The sequence below is a fragment of the Loxodonta africana genome, chromosome 16 (assembly GCF_030014295.1).
Source record: "Loxodonta africana isolate mLoxAfr1 chromosome 16, mLoxAfr1.hap2, whole genome shotgun sequence".
Taxonomy (NCBI): domain Eukaryota; kingdom Metazoa; phylum Chordata; class Mammalia; order Proboscidea; family Elephantidae; genus Loxodonta; species Loxodonta africana.
In genome coordinates this window covers 66,532,889-66,554,577 of record NC_087357.1, presented here as the reverse complement: position 1 = coordinate 66,554,577, position 21,689 = coordinate 66,532,889, and the positions used below count along the sequence as shown (strand labels likewise).

Here is a 21,689-nt window from a genome sequence, read left to right as displayed (position 1 = left end):
TGTTTTATTTATGTGGTGAATTACACTGATTAATTTTCTAATATTGGACCATCCTTGCATCCCTGGTATGAATCCTACTTGATCATTATAATTATTATTTTTTAAATGATTTTGAATTCTGTTGGCTAAGAATTTTTATGTTTATATTCATGAGGGATACTGGTCTCTAATTTTCTTTTTTTGCCTTTACCTGGCTTTGATATCAGGGTGATGTTAGCTTCATAGAATGAGTTGAGGAGTATTCCTTCCTTTTCTGTTTTCAAAGAGTTGGAGTAGAATTGGTGTCAGCTCTTCTCTGAATGTTTGATAGAATTCTCCAGTGAAGCCATCTGGGCCAGGACTTATTTATTGTTGGGAGTTTTTTGGGTTTTTTTTTTTTTTTTAATTTTCTACCTTTGTGTTTTTGTTTTGTTTTGTTTTGTTTTTACCTTTGTGTTAGTTTCGGGAAGTAGTGTGTTTCTAGAAATCTGTCCATTTCTTCTAGGTTTTCCAATTTGTTGGAGTATAAGTTTCCATAATATTCTGTTATGACCCTCTTTATCTCAGTTGGTTCTATTGTAATGTCACTCATTTCATTTCTTATTCTGGTTATTTGCATCTTCTTATTTTTTCCTTTTGTCAGTTTGGCCAATGGTTTGTCATTTTATTGATCCTCTCCAAGAACCAACTTCTAGTCTTGTTGATTCTTTTATTGTTTTTCTGTTTCATTTATTTCTGCTCTGATCTTTATTATTTCTTTTCTTCTGGTAACTGTGGTATTCTTTGGCTGTTTCTGTTCTATTTGTTCAAGTTGTCAAGATAAGTTATTGATTTTGGACCTTTGTTCTTTTCTGATGTATGCATTTATTGCTATAAATTTTCCTTGTAGTACTGCTTTTGCTGTGTCCCAGAGGTTTTGGTATACTGTGTTTTCATTCCCATTTGATTCTAAGAATTTTTTAATTTCATTTTTAATTTCTTCTATTACATAATAGTTTTTAAGTAAGATGTTATTCAGTTTCTATGTATTTAATTTTTTTCCTTGTCTTTCTGTTACTGATTTCTAGTTTTAGTGTTATGGTCAGAGAAGATGCTTTGTATTATTTTGATTTTTTTTTTAATTTACTGAAGCTTGCTTTATGGTCTAAAATAGGATCTATTCTGGAGACTGAACCATGCGCATTAGAGAAGAATGTGTACTTTGCTGCTGTTGGATGATGTGTTCTGTATATGTCTACGAAAGAGTTGGTTGGTTGTGTCATTTAGATTTTCTGTATCTTTGTCAACTTTCTTTCTAGTTGTCCTGTCCATCACTGAAACTTATCTCTAACTTTATGTATAAAGGAAGGAGACCCCAAATACCTAAAGCAATATTGAAGAGGAAGAACAAAGTAGGAGGCCACATACTTCTCAATCTCAAAACTTACTAGACAGCCACAGTAATCAAAACAGCCTAGAACTGGTTCAATGCCAAACACATAGACCAACAGAATAGAACTGAAAACTCAGAAGTAAATCCATCTGTCTATGGACAGCTGATCTTTGACAAAGTGTCGAAGTCCATCCAGTGGGTAACAAACTGTCTCTTCAACAAATAGTACTGGAAAAACTGGTTATCCATTTGCAAAAAAACAAAACAGGGTCCACACCTCACACCATCCACAAAAACTAACTCAAAATGGATCAGACATCTAAATGTTAAAGCTAAAACTGTAAAGTTCCTGGAAGATAATATAGGGACAGAATTAGGGGATCTAGCTTTCGGCATAAATAGCCTATCAAATACAACTAAAAATACACAAACAACAGAAGATAAATTAGATAACTGGGACTTCCTAAAAACTAAATACATATGCTCATCAAAATACTTTACCCAAAGAGTAGAAAGGAAACCAACAGACTGGGAAAAAATCTTTGGCAATGACGTATCTGATAAGGGTCTGATCTCTAAAATACATAGAAAATTTCAACAACTCAACAACAAAAAAACAAACTATCCAATAAAAAATGAGAAAGGATATGAACAGACACTTCACTAAAGAGGTTCACAATCATTAGCTGTTAAAGAGATACAAAGCAAAACAATAATGACATACCATCTCACCCCTGCAAATGGCAAGGATCAAAAAAACAGAAAACAACTAATGCTGGTATGGTTATGGGGAGATTGGAACCCTTACACACTGCTGGTGGAGTTGTAAAATGGAATAACCACTATGGGAAATGTTATGGTGCTTCCTGAACAAGATAGAAATACAGTATGATTCATCAATCCCACTCCTAGGTAAATATTCAAGAAATATAAGTAAGTGACACGAATAGACACACACACACCAATGTTCATTGTAGCATTATTTACAATAACAAAAAGATGAAAACAATCTAAGTGTCCACCAACAGATAAGTAGATAAACAAACTGTGGTACATACATACAATGGAATACTACATAACTTTGAAGAATAATGAGGAGTCCATGAAACATAACATGGATGAAGCTGGAGGACATTATACCTCGTGAAATAAGCCAATCACGAAAGAACAAATATTGCATGGTCACACTCTTATAAAGAGTCAAGAACAGACTCATTCTTTGATGGCTGCCAGGAATGGAAGGGCAGGGGGAATCATTTTCCAGATAGTAGACACTAGTTATTTTTGGTAATGGGAAAGGCAATATCAAATATGGGTGAAGTCTGCACAACTTGACCAAATAACATCTAAGACCTTCTAATGTGAACAATTAACTAAAAAACAGAGCAAAGAGCAAGTTTGGGTTAGTAATAAATGAGTCCAATGATGCAAACTACTAAAAGGGAAGTTTCAATGACATTAAAAAAGAACATAAAATATGAAAATATAGTATTGCTTCACAGAAATATTTCTGAATGGGGAGGGGGAAGACAAGTATACAATTCAGCTGAAAAATATGGGAATGTCAGTGGGAAAATAATCCAAGGCTGAACATCAGAGGAAAAACTGTTGAAAAGGGATTTGAAGTGGTAGCAGGCAAACAATCACTCAGCAACAACCTTCTACTAGAAAACACAACTACACTAACAAATGAAATAATCTCCTTTATACAGCTCATGAAAAACTCACCTTGAGCTAAACTTATGCATCATTATGTTTAGTTCTTAGAAGTAAAAACCCAGCTGCATGAAAGTGGTAGAATCCATCAAGTCTGGCATACTTTAGGTGATTTACATTGAACTTCTACACACCTTACCCTTACCTGGGATGCCTGCTTATTTTACTAATTATGTGACAGATACACCAGAGGCTAACCAAGCTCTGATGCAAAGCCCTTCTGCACAAGCTTAGTTGTTAAGTAAGTTATGAAGTGGCCATCTGTGTTTTCTGCTTAAGCTGCTGAGAGGATCTCAAGGTTAGAAGACACCTTAAGGGCATCCAGTTTCCCCATCCCTGCCAGGCGGGAGCTCTGTCTGTATCACCTCTACTAAGTGATTTATCAACCTTTGTTTAAGTATCTAAAGTAACTAGAAACTACCTCCAAACAGTTAGCATCCTGTTTCCTCCTACCTCTCACTAATTAGTCATACTATTATTACCCCTGGAAGGCCAAGAGGACAAGTCAAACCACTCACTCTTCCTTGGTCCTTGAAATATACATCAGTAATAGATTATAACCATAAAATAAATAGCTTCAAGTCATTACTGATATGGATGGATGGGTGGGCGGACAGACGGACGGATGGACGGACGGACGGATGGATGGATGAAGATGGGTCAGCTCTTCCTTACAGTAGAATTCCCATAAGTAGCATTTGTAGATGGAATCTCACTTCTCAGCCTTTTCACTAAGATCAAGTGTAATAAATGTGGAAGGGATGGTAGAAGTGGAAAATCACTTGGTAAACACCACGGTAATACCTGTGGGAGCCAAGGATTATCTACATATGCTAAAATTAGTGAGCAAAATTATGAGGAAGATATCTAAATAATCACCACATATCTCGCCAAAGGGTACTTTTTAATTTAAAAAGGAAAATTAGTAATTTTACAGTAGAGAAACCTGGCAGGCACCTTAACCAGCTGATCCAAGTTACCACCAGAAACAGAATGGAGATTGCTGGTTGCCAGAGAGAGGGAAATGGGGAGCAAAGGCTTACTGGGTAGAGTTTCCTTTTGGGGTGAGGAAAATACATTGGAACTAAAGAGAGATGAAGGTTGCACAACATTGTGAATGTCCTTACATGTCACTGATTTGTTCACTTTAAAATAGTTGATTTTAAGTTATGTGAATTTCACCACGATTTAAAAAAAGCTGTTAGATGTGAGACAAATTCTGACATCTCGTACGTTCTGATATTAAACACTGAGAAGCGCACATCACTTCTGTGATTTTCTTGCCACAAATGGACACCCTTAATATAATCGTGAGGAAGTATCAAACAAATCCAATTTGAGGGACATTCTACAACCAACCACCCACCCACTCCCACTGCCGTGGAGTCAATTCAACCAACCAGGACTCTTGATATCAATGTTTTATCTAAGATACAATTATTGGTCTTTATTCATCCACAACAAAAGAGAAAGAACCAAAAACCCGTTGCTGTGGAGTTGATGCCAACTCATAGGAACCCTAAAGGACAGAGTAGAACTGCCCCATAGGGTCCCCAAGGAGCTCCTGGTGGATTTGAACTGCTGACCTTTTGGTTAGCAGCCGTAGCTCTTAACCACTATACCACCAGGGCTTCCAAAAGAGAAAGAAGGAAACACCAAATGAGAGAAGGAAATGGAGTACAGCCTAATTGTCTACACCAACCACTGCCTCCTCTACCTTGTGACCAGACCTAGATGGTCTGGCTGCCACTAGTGAACATTCTGACCAGGAACAAAATAGATGAATCCTGATTAAAAAGGGAGAAAAAGGTGGAACAAGACATCAAATTCTTAAAGAATCCAGATTTACTGGACCTGAAGCTGGAGGAGTCCTGAGACTATGGCCCTGAGTTGCTCTAAAACCTTGAACTGAAACTATTCTTTGAAGTCATCTTTAAACTAAGTAACAGATTAGCCCAAAGTGTAAAGATTTTCACCCTTGAGTATTTATTATGGGTTTTGTTGTTTGTTTTGCTTCTTAAAAATTATCTATATAAGATCAAAGGATCAACAGCTATTTTAAAACACAGATGAGAATGTTGGGAGGCAGGGAGATTAAGTACACAGAAGTGAAACAATTAGAACAGAGATAACAAGAATATTGACACAATGTGAAGAATGTAACCAATGCCACTGATCACTATCTCTAGAAACTGTAGAATCGTAACAGGCTTTGCTGTGTAATTTTCCCCAAAACTATTAAATAAACATTTAAAAAATAATATCTCGAAAGAAAAAGAGTGAAGAACTATCCCAGTTTGGAAACTAAGGAGACATGACAACTCACTGCAATGAAGGATCCTAGATTGAATCCTGCACCTGGAAAAGTACATTAGTGAGGAACTTGGCAAAATTTGAATAAGATATTTAAAACAGTTAATAGTATGTGTCAATGTCCTGGTTTTGATAATTGTGCTATGTTTGTATAAAAAAAACATGTAGGGATGCTGAAGGAAGGGTACAAGAGAATTCTTTGTACTATATATGTAATATTTTTATGAACTTGAAGTAATTTCAAAATAAGAAGTAAAAACATATATATCTATCATAGCCTAACTTCCCTCTAAAATCTTTTTCCCTCTCCAGGAGATTCCTTGTGGCTTCAACTTTTACTTACAAGGCATAGATACCACACAGTCCAGCATAGTGGTCACTCTGCTCTTTAATCATAAGGTTAGGGTTTGTATTTTTTATCTTAATTTGAAAATTTGGTTTTGTTAGTCCATTCTTAGTACAAGAAAAAATGAGAGAGAAGATACAGATAAGGAAAAACAAAGGAAAGATCCCAACTCATCTATTCAGGGACAACCAGATTCCTTTTTATGTCTATAAATATATTTTAGACTCTATTTTTAAAAGAAAAATTATATCTATGCCATATATATTATTTTTTTAACTTAACAATACATTGTTAAAAATCTTTCTTCCTTTCTTTAGATTAAAATAGGCGGACACGCTTTCAAGACTCTATCCAAAACAAACTTTTATTCAGAAAACTAGTACTGATTGATTTTTTCACCAAGAGTCTCTGCCAGGACTGCCCCATTTTAACTCTAGTTTCCAGTATTTAGTAACAAATTCTTTAATTTTCCCAAATTCAGGTGACAAAAAATGGTATTTCATTCTTCTAATAAAGTATACTTTAAAAGTAATCATAGAAGTTGACCACTTAAAATTATGGACGTTTATGTTTCTTCATTTGTGACATTGCCTATTTAGTGGGAAAAAATTTTTTTTTTTTTTTTTTTTTTTTTTTTTAAATTTTACTGGCACTACTCCATTCTCCAAGTTACCACAGGGATCACTGATGGTTTTTAAGAGCTTTTATTTCCAATTATTGTATTATGGGATGTCATCCATCCAAATTAGAAATTTGAACACTTTCAGGCCAACTATGAGCTTTTGTATGCCATTGTCAAACATCCTGTATTTTCTATTCTGCTTCTCTGTGTTCTACAGATCTTTAATTCAAAGATTAAAGCTGATGACAAAACTGTAAAATGGGTACTGTTTCCTCCATATATTTACCCAAATTCACCACCAGTTGACCAAGAGACCTATTTCTTACGTAAAGCGATCTCTTATAATGTCCTTAGCATTGAAGAAAAAAACAAAAAAGACCTTCTCACATCACTTTTAACTATATTCTTCCTCACACTGTTACTACAGGCTCAAGCACCACACTTAAATTCACTCTCGGTAATGTACTTTTTAAATATTTTATTGTGTTTAAGGGGAAAGTTTACACAGCAAATTAGGTTCCATTAAATAGTTTCTACACAAATTATTCTGTGATATTGCTTACATTTTTCACAATGTATCATTATTTTCATTCATTCCGTTCTAGTTGTACCATTTCTAGTACTCTACTTTCCTTGTCCTCTTACCTTCTCATCTTTGCTTTAGAGTGATTTTTGACTATTGGGTCTCCTAAAGATGATTTTTCTTAAACAAGTTTATTACTTGATATGTGATGTTCTTTATTTTGTGAGCCAGTGTGTTATTTAGCTCAAAGGTGACCTCAAGGGATAATATATATCCATTAAAGGTTTAAAGTACCTCTCAGGGCAATAGCCTCAGGGAGTCCTCTAATCTCAATCAGTCCAATAAGTCTGGATTTCTTAAGAATTTGAGTTCTGTTCCACATTCCTCAAGGATCCCTGTATTGTGGCCCTGATCAGAATGGTTGATAGTGGTAGCCACGTACCATCTAGTTCTTCAGGTCTCAGGGTAGATGGGGCAAAGGTTCATGTAGACAGTCCTGTAGACTACTTTTTTCTCTGAGTCTTTGGTTTCCTTCTTTCTCTTTTGTTCCACATGAGTAGAGACCAATAGTTGTATCTTAAATGGCTGCTAGCAAGCTTTTAAGACCTCAGACACTACTCACAGCTTCGGGATGTAGAACATACACTTTATGAACTATATTAACTGAGTTGTCCCATGAGACCATGATCCTAAGTCTTCAAACCCAGAAAACCAATCTCATGAGATAATTGGTTAAGTCTAAGTTAAAGTACCTGTACTTGCGTTCTCTATGTGGTTTATTATATACACATGCATGCACACACATACCTGTATGTACATATGCTTATAGATACTTCTACCTGTGTACACATATGTACTCACCTATTCATACTCATACTTACATGCCTACATATATATTTGCTTTATCACACATGTATTTCTAGTTGTTGGTGGTGGTGTCATAAAATTATATTTGTTATATCATTTAATAGGGACATCCCTTTCTCTTGTGTACTTCTCAGTGACATCATTTACCTTGGTCAAGTTATGTGCATTTCATCACATTCAATGCTACCTTTTCCATCACCAGAAATAACAAGTATCTACTATCTCGATAATGCTTCCCTCCCCATCTGTCCCTGGCAATCCTCAATGAGCACTGATCTCTGTATATATATATCCCTTCTTGTCTTATAAAAAAAGTATAATCACACAATATTTGTCTTTTTGTGAGTGGTTTATTTCACTCATATAATGTCCTCCAGGTTCATCCACAGTGTAGTATGTTTTGAGGATTCACTGTTATTCTTTATGGCTGCATAATATTCCACTGTGTGTATGTACCACATTTGTATGGTAACAAACATGCATATTTATCCATTCGGTAACAAGCGTGTATATTTTTCCATTCATCTGTTGATGGGCACTTAGGTTGTTTCCACCCCTTTGCTATCGTGAAAAAAGCTGCAATGAACTTAGGTGTGCATATGTCTATTCATGTCCCTATTATTAGATCTCTAGGGTATATACTGAGGAGTGGAATTGCCAGAGTAATGTACACATTTTTCTAAAAATTATATGGTATCTTTAAAAATCTTTTTGATTCAAGTATGTTCACATTAACAGTAATTTTGGTCATGAAAAACTAGAAGCCAATTAATTGTCCTAAACAATAACAGTTTTGTTTTTTTTTTTACAAATGTTATTGTAATTTAATACATGCTACTATTTTTTTAGGTATTATATAGAACACTGCTCAAAAATAAAGTAAAGCAGTTATTATAAGACCATAAAAAGGGTAACCATTAAAAAGAATATAACTATCATTAGAATGGCCAAAATAAAAAAAATGCAAATAACAAATGATGGAGAAGATGTGGAATCTCATAATTTAGAAAACTTGTAATTGCAGGTTGGTGTGTAAAACGGTATAACCACTTTGGAAAATTGTTTGGCAGATTCTTAAAAAGTTAAACATGTGGCGAAATGGACACGAAAAGAGAGTTTAGAGGGAGACAGTGGGCTGTCTCATTAGGGGGAGAATAATTGGGAGTATGTAGTTTTTTTTAGTAAGGTGTACATAAGTTTTTGTGTGAGCGACTGACTTGATTTGTAAACTTTCACTTAAAGCACAATAAAAATATTAAAAAAAAAAGTTAAACATGCATCTACCCTGTGATTCAGCAAATCTGCTCCTAAGTAATTAAAAGTCCACAAAAAACTTGTACATACAAGGACATTCACAGTAGCTTTATTCATACGCCCCAAACTGGAAACCATCCAAATGCCCATCAAGGAAAGAACAGATCAACAAAGTATGGTACAGTCTTACGACAGTATACTACTCAGCAATAAGAAGGAACAGATGACCGATACGCGCAACTTGAATGAGTTTCGAAAATAATGAATTGAGTGCCAAGACAAGTCAATGGGAGTGCCATCTTTACAACAACAAATGGTCCTGGAACAACTGGATACACACATTCAAAAGAATGAAGTTGGACCCCTATATTACACTGTATTCAAAAAGTAACTTAAAATGGATCAAAGACTTAAATGTAACAGCTAAACTATGAAACTCTTAGAAGAAAACACAGGCATAAATCTTCATGATCTTGGGTTAGGCAGTGGTTTACTAGATATAACATCAAAAACACAAGCAAGGATTGGAAAAAAAACAAACCGGACATCATCAAAATGAAAAACTCTTGTGCTTCAAAGAACACCATTAAAGTGACAGGACAACCCATGGGATGGGAGAAAATATTGGCAAATCATTTATCTGATATAGGACTTGCATGTAAAATATATAGCGTACAACTACAACTCAAGAACAAAAAGACAAATAAAAGCCCATTGCCACTGAGTCAATTCCGACTCATAGCCACCCTATAGGACAGAGGAGAACTGCCCATAGAGTTTCCAAGGAGGGCCTGGGGGATTCAAACTGCCAGCCTTTTGGTTAGCAGCTATATCTTAACCACAAAAGACAAATAGGCCAATTAAAAAATGGAAAAAGGATCTGAATAGATAGTTCTCCAAATAAGATATACCAATGGCCAATGTGCACATGAAAAAGTGATCAACATCATTAGCCATCAGAGTAAGGAAAATCAAAACTACAGTAAGATACCACTTCACACCAACTACCCAGAAAAACACCAGTGCCGTCAAGTCGATTTTGACTCATAGCTACCCTATAGGACAGAGTAGAGCTGCCCCATAGAGTTTCCAAGGAGCGCCTGGAGGATTCGAACCCTGTGGTTAGCAGCCGTAGCACTTAGCCACTGTCCCATCGGGGTTTCCTAACACCAACACCAACTAGTATGGCTAAAACAAGGACAGACAATAACAAGCGCTACTGAGAATGGGAAGAATCTGTAAGGGTCACACTTCTCATAAGTAAGTACATTGGTACAGCCACTTTAGGAAGCTGTCTGGCAGTTCTTTAAGGTTAAACACAGAGTTTCCATATGACTCAGTAGTTCGCATACCCAAAAGTTGTAACATAGCATTTTGACCAGAGACAAAAACTTGTTCATGAAATGTTCAGAGCAGCATTACCGGTTTTTTATGCAAATAAAGTGCACCATCTACATTTGTTTGACAATTGCTCCCTTCTGCATTTTCCAAAGTGCTGCTACATATTTTTTTACATATTGCTATTAAAAAAAAAAAAAAGCCTGCAGAGTGCACTTATAAAAATACCTCTCAGGGAGAAGGCTCAGTTGGCAAACAAATGTAGAAGGCCTGCGTTATTTATAAAAACCCACTAAAACCAAACCCACTGCCGTTGAGGCGATTCCAGCTCATAGCAACCCTATACTACAGAGCAGAGCTGCACCATAGAGTTTCTAAAGAGCACCTCGCGGATTTGAACTGCCGTCATCTTGGTTAGCAGCTGTAGCACTTAACCACTACGTCACCGGGGTTTCCAACCCATCACCATTGAGTCGATTCGGACCCTACAGGACAGAGTGGAACTGCTCCATTGGGTTTCCAAGGAGTGCCTGGTGAATTCAAACTGCGGACCTTTTGGTTACTTAACCACTATCCCACCAGCGTTTCCAAGCCTACAGCACCCCCGTATTCCCATGCGGTCTCACATCCAAGGACTAATGGGGCCTGACCCTGCTTAGCTTCCGAGATCAGATGATATCGGGCACGTTCAGGGTGGTATGGCCATAGACGTTATTTATATATAAATCTAGGATATTCACAATGGTTAAAAAAAAAAAAAGTGGAAGCAATCCAAATTTCCATCAACTAATGAATGGATAAATATTATATATCCATACAATGGGACATTATTTGGCCACAAAAATGAACGAAGTACACATACATGCTACAACGTGGATGAACCTTGAAAACATCATGCTAGACACAAAAGGTCACATACTGTATGAGTCCATCTATATGAAATGTCCAGAAGAGACAAATCGATAGAGACAGAAGGTAGATTAGGTAGATAAGTAGTTCTCTAGAGCTAGAAGAAATGGAGGGGTTGGGGGGTGACAGCAAGGGGAATCGATTTACTTTTCAGGTAATAAAAATGCTCTAAAATTATTTGTAATGATGAATGTACGAATGTGAATATACCACTGGATCGTACACTTTAAATGAGTAAACTGTATGGCATGCCAATTATGTCTCAAAAAAGCTGCTACAAAAAAAAAAAAACAAAAAACTAAATATGTTCAAAGCAATATGTACATTGCTTCAGATATACATTCCTAGGTGAAATAAGCTCAACACCAAAACAGCGTATTATACATATGATTCCATTTGTAAGAAATTATAGAAAAGGCAAAACTAAACAACGGTGACAAAAATCAGATCAGCAGTTGCTTAGAAGGGGAGATTGCCTAGAAAGAGGCACAAGGGAGCTTGCTGGAGTGTAGAAACGCTTCGTGTTTTAATATGCATTCATCAGAATTGGTTTATCAATATATTTAAGATCTCTGGGTCTCCCTTTATGTAAAAGACACTTCAAAAAGTAACACAGTAACAAAATAATTAGAATGCAATTAAAGAGAATGTCGTCATATTATGAAAAATATAACTAATGTCAGTGAACAATCTGTAGAAATTATCAAATGGAAACCTAATTTGCTGTGTAAGCTTCCACAGAAAATACAATATTTTTAAAAAGATAAAACTAATGTGGCAGTTTAAAAAATAAGCTGATATATCTGCATATATACTACATATACCTAACTATAGATACACTGGTATATCGACTATATCAGGACCAATACTCACAAAACTATCAAAAATATATACCTGTGAGGTATGCAGCTGAAGAGGTTAAAGGAAGGGAGGGTCAGTGAGTAAATAGGGGAAATTTTACTTTTTCTTTAAAATTAAATTTTAATTTATTAATTAAAACATTTCTGTTTTAATTTCTTTCAAGATTTTTCCATTTTTATAATTTGAAAACTGTTTTTAAAGGCATTCACTGGATTTTCTTTCAAATTATATTGATTCATGTGCATCTTCAGTCCTGAGAAAACTGACTTCGACTACACTTGGACGTGTATTCCTTATTTTGTCAGTGATACATAGGGTTAGAGCACTCTTGCTCTTATTAGTGTAAGCTATAAACTTGAGCCAGAGGTAATTTTTGTGGGTTGCGTTTCTTGTTTATGCTCTGAGGGGTATTTTATAAAATTGGCTTCCCATCTGGTTCACAAATAAATCTTTTTTCTTTTCTTCAAAGCTACTTTGTCCCAGATTGAGGAACACGCTGGCTTCTACTGATTGGTTATATTTTATTTTACTTTATTTACCTCCATTGAGTTTCTCTGAGTTGGACTTCTTTCTTTTGTATTAAATTCCTGGTATGATAGGGTTGTGTAAGAGATAAGGGCAAGATTAAGGAAGACATAAAGTCTATTCCCTTGGAATTCTATGCCTAGTTATCCTTACCAGCCAACATCTGCTTTTTTATTTCCACATCTCAAACACAACATCCACATTTTACCTATATGCTACCCTGGCTTTGCCACATGGTATCCCACCCTTCTCAAGCAAAATTAACTAGACGGCTACACTGTGTACCAGCACAGTAAATAGAGCCATACTATTTCTCATGATTAGAGTTTTATTCCTTTAATTTTTAAAACTTAAGACATGACCATGTATATACCGAAAAGAAATTCAAGGTACTTTAGAAGGATAAGAACGAGATAGAATATTTAGGTTAAAATAGAGTCCACGATAATAATATTTCATTCAGGCAAGAAACGTCAATGGATGCTAACACCAATGAGAAGTAACACAATATTTATATAGTCTCAAAGTATCTCCTCAGAAGGAAATCACAAAAGGAAAAAGTGTAACTCTGTGATGGAGAAACCTGGCAGACATCACCTTAACCAAGTGATCAATGGTAAGATCACAGTAAGGGGACAATTTGACAACACATGCCTCCTGGTATGCCCTGAGAAGATCGCAAAATCACCTCTGCGGTATTCTTGCAAAAAATGCAAGACCTTAATCTAATTATGACCAAGCCTCAAATAAATCCAAATTGAGGGACACGATACAAAGTATCTGACCTGTACTCTTTGGAAATAACATATTACGAAGACTAAAGAGACATAACAACTGAACGCAATGCGTAGCCTGAGATTATCTTTGCTATATTTGGGGCTTTGGGAGGACAATTGGTGAAATCTAAATAAGATTCTTCTGGGTAGATGAGATAATTGTATTAATGTTAATTTCCTGATTTTGATCACTGTACTGTAGTTTTGCCTTTGTTTTACTACACTGTAATATTAAAAAAATTTTTTTTTAGTATTTGAGGTAAAGGGTCATCATGTCTGAGACTTACTCTCAAAGAATTCAGGGGAAAAAAATCAATATATATGGAGAGATAAAGCAAACATGGTTAAAAGTTTGACATTTGGGGAAAGTGGGTGAAGGGCATGTGGAAATATTTTGTACTTCTTTTACTGTTTTTCTTTGTCGTTCGAAGTTAGGTCAAAATTTTAATGAAGCCCACAAGAAAAAAATGGGAAGACAAGATGTTTTCTCATTTCACTGTACAGCAGATGACACCACTTCTTGAGCAATAAATTTGACTGTTTCCTAAGTGAAAAGTCAAAAAAGGAAGATATTTATATGTACTATATTGTCTTTTTTTGTGTGACCATGGACAGCACTCAGTTTCCACAGGCAATTCTCTAGGAGTTACACTGAGCAGAAACTAACGTCAGACTTTGTATAATGGCGTAATATGTCAGAATGCATAGTATCTTCAACTACATCCACCTACATGATAGAAATGTTTTAGAATAAATATTGCTCAATTAGACAGTTTTGACAATTCACAAAGAAAAGTGACAGAATATGAAATTTTAATTTGCTGAAAGAATTTTTGTGAGAAGCTAGGGAAATGTGGCCCGAATACATGGGTCCTCACTTGTTTTAGGGAAGTGATCAGATTTCAGAGGCTTTAAATAAACCCTGGCTAACCAGATTAAATTTCTGATGAAATGTTCTAACCTGCAGTGCAACTATCTTACAGTGCCCATTAAGTGAGGATATAAACTAGATTTCATGGATGAAATAATAAAACTAACATTTCAATATGGCTGCCATTTATCTTAATCAGCAAACACCCTTCACATTTTTTATAAAGTTCACCAAAACCTTTACTTCAAGCCAATAAGGCCTTTGTAAGTGCTTCCCCATAGCTCTATAAATAACACTGCTTCATTTCTTTCTTTCTTTTTTTGCAGTGAGCCAATAATTAAAGTGCATATTCTCTAGGTTTCCATTCTGCCACCACCTGGTACAGATACTGCAAATCAATTTAATCTCTGAGTTTACCCAAATATATTTACATTTTCAATCTGCTAATCTCCTCCAAATAGGAATTTAGGATTCAGGGAGCATTGGGCAGTCTGCAACAAATGCTGTAACAGCTCGAGATGGATCAGACAACCTATCTGAAACCTGAAATTTACTGCCAGTTACCCAGATCACTTAATTCAAACGATTCTATAAAAGTGGAATATAAGACAATTGTTTTCAAAATCATCAGTCAAGAAAGACACACACACATACATATGCATATATACACAAAGAATGATGGGAAAACTAGATTAAAGGGGACCAAAGAGTCATGATAACCAAATGCAAAGTGAATCTAGGACTAGATGCTGAATCGGAGAAAGACTGCTAAAAGGGATTTTTTTTGGATAATTGGAAATGTTTTTAATGGACTACGTATTATATATTAGACTGAATCAATACTAAGCTTCTTCAATGAGATAACCAAATTGTGATTATAAAGAAGAATTTTCCTCTTTCTGGGAGAGACATGCTGACATATTTACAGGTAAAATGTGAAATGGTTCAGGGGAAAAAAGTATAAAAACAAGAAAATACAAAGGGAATTCTCTGTAGTTTCTACACAAAATTTTCTATAACCTAAAAATGCTCCATAAAATAAAATCTATTTTTAAAAAATGATGTTCTATTATACAGCCACAGTAGTCAAAACAGCCTGGTACAGCCTGGTACAGGTACAACAACAGGCACAGAGACCAATGGAACAGAATTGAGAACCCAGATATAAATCCATCCACATATGAGCAGCTGATATTTGACAAAGGCCCAGTGTCAATTAATTGGGGAAAAGACAGTCTTTTTAACAAATGGTGCTGGCATAACTGCATATCCATTTGCAAAAAAATGAAACAGGACCCATACCTCACACCATGCACAAAAACTAACTTCAAGTGGATCAAAGACCTAAACATAAAGACTGAAACGATAAAGATCATGGAAGAAAAAATAGGGACAACGCTAGGAGCCCTAATACAAGGAACAAACAGAATACAAAACGTTACTAAAAATGACGAAGAGAAACCAGATAACTGGGAGCTCCTAAAAATCAAACACCTATGCTCATCTAAAGACTTCAACAAAGAGTAAAAAGACCACCTACAGACTGGGAAAGAATTTTCAGCTATGACATCTCCAACCAGCGCCTGATCTCCTAAAATCTATATGATTCTGTTAAAACGCAACCACAAAAAGACAACAACCCAATCAAAAAGTGGCAAAGGATATGAACACGCACTTCACTAAAGAAGATATTCAGGCAGCTAACAGATACATGAGAAAATGCTCTTGATCATTAGCCATTAGAGAAATGCAAATTAAAACTACGATGAGATTCCATCTCACTCCAACAAGGCTGGCATTAATCCAAAAAACACAAAATAATAAATGTTGGAGAGGCTGCGGAGAGATTGGAACTCTTATACACTGCTGGTGGGAATGTAAAATGGTACAACCGCTTTGGAAATCTATCTGGCATTTTCTTTAAAAGTTAGAAATAGAACTACCATACAACCTGGAAATCCCACTCCTCGGAATATACCCTAGAGAAATAAGAGCCTTTACACGAACAGATATATGCACACCCATGTTTATTGCAGCACTGTTTACAATAGCAAAAAGCTGGAAGCAACCAAGGTGTCCATCAACGGATGAATGGGTAAATAAATTATGGTATATTCACACAATGGAATACTACGCATCAATAAAGAACAGTGACGGATCTGTGAAACATTTCATAACATGGAGGAACCTGGAAGGCATTATGCTGAGTGAAAGTAGTCAGATGCAAAAGGACAAATATTGTATAAGACCACTATTACAAGATCTTGAGAAATAGTACAAACTGAGAAGAACACATTCTTTTGTGGTTAGGAGAGGGGGGAGGGAGGGAGGGTGGGAGAGGGTTATTTACTGATTAGATAGTAGATAAGAACTACTTTAGGTGAAGGGAAGGACAATACTCAATACAGGGAAGGTCAGCTCGACTGGACTGGACCAAAAGCAAAGAAGTTTCCAGGATAAACTGAATGCTTCGAAGGGCGGGGGTTTGGAGACTATGGCTTAAGGGGACTTCTAAGTCAATTGGCAAAATAAATTCCATTAAGAAAACATTCTGCATCCCACTTTGAAGTGTGGCATCTGGGGTTTTAAATGCTAACAAGCGGCCATCTAAGATGGATCAATTGGTCTCAACCCACCTGGATCAAAGGATAATGAAGAACACCAAGGTCACACGATAACTATGAGCCCAATGAACTAGAGGCCACACAAACTAGAGACTTACATCATCCTGAGACCAGAAGAACTAGATGGTGCCCGGCCACAACCGATGACTGCCCTGACAGGGAACACAACAGAGAACTCCTGAGGGAGTGGGAGAACAGTGGGATGCAGACCCCAGATTCTCATAAAAAGACCAGACTTAATGGTCTGACTGAGACTAGAAGAATCCTGGCAGTCATGGTCCCCAAACCTTCTGTTGGCCAAGGACCGGAACCATTCCCGAAGACAACTCATCAGACATGGAACGGACTGGACAATGGGTTGGTGAGAGATCCTGATAAAGAGTGAGCTACTTGCATCAGGTGGACACTTGAGGCTCTGTTGGCATCTCCTGTCTGGAGGGGAGATGGGAGGGTAGAGAGGGTTAGAAACTGGCAAAAAGGTCACGAAAGGAAAGACTGGAAGGAGGGAGTGGGCTGACTCACTAGTGGGAGAGTAAATGGGAGTAAGGTGTATGTAAGTTTATATGTGACAGACTGACTTGATTTGTAAACGTTCACTTAAAGCACAATAAAAATTATTTTTTAAAAAATGATGTTCAGTGTACTACTCTTTCAACTTTTCTATAGGTTTGATTTTTTTTTTAATAAAAAGAGGGAAAAATTAATGGAGATAGTGGTGATGCTTGTACAACATGGTGAATGTAATCGTCACTGAATTGTACACTTGAAAATGGTTAAAATGGCCAAATTTGTGTTATATATATTTTACCACTATAAGATTTTAAAAAGTTAATGAAATGTAAAATAAATGCATTAGAAATGTATCCTGATTTCCATAGCAGCTCATGACAAAGACTGTGCAGGCTGGCCTGATGATTTGAGAAAACACAATTTCTTTTACATACCCAGATGTCATTATAGTAACTTCTACAGCTCAGACCTAATTGACTTAAGTTAGGTCATGGTATTCATTAATTCAATCATTCATTAAATTGATAAATAGTGAGTTGTGAGCACAAGCTATGTTATACACAATGGAGAAAAACAGAGGTGAATGGTACTCTGCTCTCAAAGGGGTTAAAATCTCGTAAAAGGAATAATTTTTTTTTAAAAACTCAAGATCTAAGCATGTTAGTATTCTACAAAAGTTTTTATAGTAACAGCTATAACAAAAACAATAATGATGATGATAGCTGCCATTGATTAAATATTCACTATTTTTATATATGGGGTCATGCTTGGTAAAGTGGAGGGTCAGCAAAAAAGAGGAAGACCTTCAATGAGATGGACTGACACAGTGACTGCAACAATGGGCTCAAGCATAAGAGTGATCATGAAGGTGGTGCAGGACTGGGCAGTGTTTTGTTGTGTTGTACAGAGGGTCACTATGAGTCAGAACACCTAACAACAACATTTACAGGATGGAGCCCTGGTGGTGCAATGGTTAAGAGCTTGGCTGCTAACCAAAAGGTCACCAGTTGGAATCCACCAACTGCTCCTGGGAAACCCCATGGAGCAGTTCTACTCTCTCCTATAGGGTCAGTATGAGTCAGAGCTGACTCAATGACAATGGGTTTATGTATGGATAAATTCAGTAAGTTATAAATTATAGAATACCAAAGAAACCCATGGATAAGTTATTGTTACCATTTTACAGATAATGAAAGTAGGTCTCAGTGAGTTCAATTAAATTTTTCTGGGTCACACAGCTAGCAAGTAGAAGAACAGGGCTTAAAACCCAGTACAGTCTGACTGTAAAGATCATGCTCCTTTTCCATGGGTGCTGCTGATACCATAAGGAGACACACAGCTCAAATAAGAAAATTAAAGTGTAGTGTGGCTATATTTTAATTAAAAAATAATAAAAATTAAATGTCAACATTTAAATGCTCTGAAAACTCTAGGGAACTTATGTCTAAAATTCAAACTTTTTCTGAGAATGGGAATACACAGTTATTAGTAAATTTTTCCCCTTTCCTAAAATATACTGAATATACAAAATATTAGATAAAAACATTTTTTGTTTCTTAAAACAGAGGAAAAATGCCTGCAAATATTGAAGATATATATACACACACACACACACTTAATGAAAACTTCATGATGTGATTCTTACCTGGAAGAAATTATGCTAAAGATGTATCTTTATGTTATGTTATGTATAACTTGTAAGAATCCCTGTGTCTTGTAGCCTGTTTCATCCCAGTCTACTTTAATCCTTGCTTCTGAGTTCTAGGATTCCAATAACCATCACCTGTGAGATTATGTTTCATATCGATGATATTCTAGTCTTTGTTATAGAATATTTTAGTCTATAAAGAAGTCCTTTATAAATAAAAGGGGAAGTGAAATTTAATATTTTCAGGTTTAAAGTCTTATTTGTGATACTCCCTATGACAAATTAATAGAAACAGAAGTGACATTTTAGAAAGGAAAGAAAAGGTATTTTGGAACATAGATTTCTATTTTTCAAATAAGGCAGGTAAGTGAATATACTGCTATGAAAAGAATACACATTTTATGAAAGGTTCATTTAGCATTTCTGGTAACATAGATTATACTTTCAACTATAATAATATCACTTTTTGAGAGACTATGTGCCAAGCTGTTCTAAGCACTTTAGATGTATTAAATAACTCATTCAATTCTATAATAATCCTATGATTTTGTGTATATGTGTATACCATAAATATCATATAGACATATAAATATATAAAATATAATATTTAATACCTAAATTAACTTTAAAAAATTAACTTAGTTATTTAAAATAACTGGTTCCCCTAAAGTAGGTTTATTATTTAATATCTGTATTCCTAGAACTATGATAGAGCCTATGTTTTTATCAAATTCGCATGACACCACTAAATTTTAAACATAGATGGTAAAACTCTAGCATCTCTTTTCCTTAAAAAAAAAAAATCCACATGCAGAAAGTCCTGATTTTAGTTCAAAAAAGACTAAAGAGTTACTCAGTAGTTAAAATTATAAAGCATGAGAACAGGTTTTTTTTTTAAGACAGTGTTGTCTTCATTCAATTGCATAGGCCACTGTGGTGGGCAAATCTTGGCATCAAATCTTAAAAAACAAAAATAAATGACATCTTTTAGGCACAAAAAGGCATTAAATTATTAATTTTTCCATTATTTAAATTAATCATAATTTGAAAATGAATTAAGATGAATACTAAATATTTTAATAAAAATTCAAATCCATTAACCAGTATTACTTGGCTCTTTTCACCTGACTCTTGAGAATACAGTCTAGGTCAGTATACTGAGAGCTATACAAGGGCACTAGACTTCAGAAAATGCTCCATATGAACCCAGCACTACCAGAACACAAGCACAGTATCACATGAACATAAGTACTATTCAAGACACTTGGCATATGTTCTTTCATGGACTAGGAAGAATTCAACAGATTTTTTTTTTTTTTTTCCTTTTAAAGCCTGAATGAAATTTTCCTCAAACTCCTCCAACCCCATTTGGCTTTTATTCACTCTGATCGGGATCACTCCCATAAATCACAGAATTGACGAGTCGCTGGAAATGTGAGTGCTTCAGTGATAAATGAATGGCTGCATATGAGCTGGCTTAGTGAGAACCCAGCCTTGAAATCAGTGTGATCGTGTCTGGGCAAAATGCTGTGTTACAACTTCTGGGTGTGCAAACCAGGAGCCCATGTGTGCCTTTGATTGTGTGAATAAACACTAGCGGATGAGCACATGCTTTTGACAGTTTTTGCCGGTTTATGGCATAATGAGAAAAATAAGGACAATGTGTTAAATTATAATACTGGAGTGTTATATTTACATAATTGTCCTGTATTCTGAGATTACCTTCTTCTAATTGATATAGTTGTTTGTTTTTCAACTTACGTGGTTTTGTTAAAGCTTACATTCTCTTTTGGATACGCTCATATCCACCCCCACTTTTCCCCTGACTGGCCCGTTATATCAACAAGGCTAGGACCAGTTGCCTGGGATTATGAAGAACTCTCTCTCCCTGAACAACTATCAAGCTCAGCATTTGATCTAAGCACTTAAATTTGCAACTTGTTTCTCTAAGTCATAGGATGTTACATTATAACCAGAGTTAAGAAAACTTTATCATTGTACCAATAATTTCTTTTACTAAGTGAAACAAAGTTATAGATAAGTGTACAGAGAAAAGTCTTTAGCAACTCTGTTATCTTTCATTTCTTGTAGCTTAATGAATGTTAAAAATCAATAAGGTAACTCAATTGTATCTCATTTGGTACTTTTAAATCAGCACTAGTATATATTATAATGTAACAGCAATTTACAGATTAAGAAAATAAGTCTCAAAGATATTAAGTGAATTTCCCTAGATGGTATTTTCTCCTATCTCAGCACTTTATACTTTTTATTTCCTTCAAAACATTTACCACAATTTGTAATGTATTAATCTCTTTTTGCCTGCCTTTCCACTGCAGCATTTAAGTTCCTAAGTTCCTTGAGAACAGAAAGCAGATTGGTCTTGTCTACCATTGGAGCCCCAGCACTCACACATGATAGACAGATGTAGATACGGATGGATACTGTTCAGGAATGAATACTCATAGAGCATCTATTATGCCAGGCAATGGTACTAAGTATTTTAAATGTCAGTATGTCATGCAAGTCAAGACCATGTAAGAATGTGATTCATTTTTTATTTGATTCTCCTTTTAGAACATGTTTCAAGAACACATGTAAGCATAACCATATGCAAGTGTCCTATCCTCTCTTG

At 35.6% G+C, this 21,689-nt stretch overlaps 1 protein-coding gene and 1 pseudogene across 4 annotated transcripts in view; both read right to left on the bottom strand.

Moving 5' to 3' along the window:
- The window catches only part of TET1 (tet methylcytosine dioxygenase 1), a 122,695-nt gene that overhangs the window by 65,636 nt on the left and 35,370 nt on the right, over positions 1-21,689 (bottom strand). The window lies entirely within an intron of this gene.
- LOC111750366 (5S ribosomal RNA) lies at positions 10,921-11,040 on the bottom strand (annotated as a pseudogene).